At 42.2% G+C, this 1,266-nt stretch overlaps 1 protein-coding gene across 1 annotated transcript in view; it reads right to left on the bottom strand.

Moving 5' to 3' along the window:
• khdrbs3 (KH domain containing, RNA binding, signal transduction associated 3) overlaps positions 1 to 1,266 on the bottom strand; it is a 121,149-nt gene that overhangs the window by 5,418 nt on the left and 114,465 nt on the right. The gene's annotated exons all lie outside the window — the stretch shown is intronic.

Raw genomic sequence — 1,266 nt, forward strand, 5'->3', positions numbered from 1 at the left:
CAGATATGCATACTTTGTTGGAAATAAAAGTACGAAAAAAAAAACAAGAGGAGGCTTTCAATCACTCAAAAGTTTGGCTACATTTCTGGTTCTACAAGGCAATTTTCTCCGCCGCATATCTGCACAAACTTCCAGTTCCATATCGCTGCGTATGGAGATCTATGAGAGGTGGCAACTTTAATGAAAAATAAAAAGATGGGGAGGCAGGTTGCGCGGCGCTTCATTTCTCGCTCGTTTATTTATTTCTTTATTTGCGGTCGCCGGTGAGATGCTGACAGAACAATCCTGCGTCAGTATCATTCAGTAACAGCGCTATCATTCAAGAGAGGCAATTCATCATAAGGCTGCCACTGAGCCGACACCAGCCATCACAGCTGGGTCCTCTCCGCCTGCCTGTCAGTCAGTCTGGCAGCGACAGCAGCACCTCTCTGCTCTCCAGATTAGAGAGCTGAAAGCACCATCCAAAACCCCAACACGCCACATCAACAGCGCCTGACTGCTGAGGGCAAAGGGGTGACAGTAATGACACACCGGAGTGGAAGTAACGAGTTATATTTTACTCTTGTTACTGTAATGGAGTAGCGTTTTTTGCGGCCTGATCTTAAAAAGCCAAACTGAGGTCCAGGAGGCTGAGACAGTCCGCTCCTTTATCAGATTACACCACAGTTTGCAGCACTCCAAGAAATCAATTTCCACAAATTCAGCCCGCTATTAAGTCCGCCTTCACCGAGCACGATCTACTTCGCTGAAAGACACCGAACCATTGAGAAAATTAACTTATTAATTAATTCCAAGACTGCAAATGTACCTAAAATCCTATGACAGAGGCTTGTAGGAGGGTATGCTGCATATTGCATTGAAAAATGTGCATTTATTTTGCAGAAGAATCATATTTAATCCTTTTAAAGTGCATGCACAAAATGTTAATATTATGCTGAATGCAAAAAAAATAAAAAAAGAGCTAAACGATGCAGCTGAAGTGATCAGTTGCTTTCTGTTAGCTTAACTGTCATCCAGCTCTCTGGCTGCAGACGAGCTGCTAGCACACTGAATCACTCACGCTGAACTGTGTAATGTAGTGCAGTCTATCGAAGCTTTGGTTCTGTTAATGCCAATGAACTGTATGTACTTAAAATGTCAATTTAACTAAATTACAGAAAAACAGAAACACGATGACTATTTCTTTTAATTCTTGTTGCTGTGTGTAAGATGGTTTGGGTTTTATATTCAAAGGTGTCGATGGAGCTCAGACCACTGAATAAACTA

The sequence above is a fragment of the Stegastes partitus genome, unplaced genomic scaffold, assembly GCF_000690725.1.
Source record: "Stegastes partitus isolate 25-593 unplaced genomic scaffold, Stegastes_partitus-1.0.2 Scaffold1419, whole genome shotgun sequence".
Lineage (NCBI taxonomy): Eukaryota > Metazoa > Chordata > Actinopteri > Pomacentridae > Stegastes > Stegastes partitus.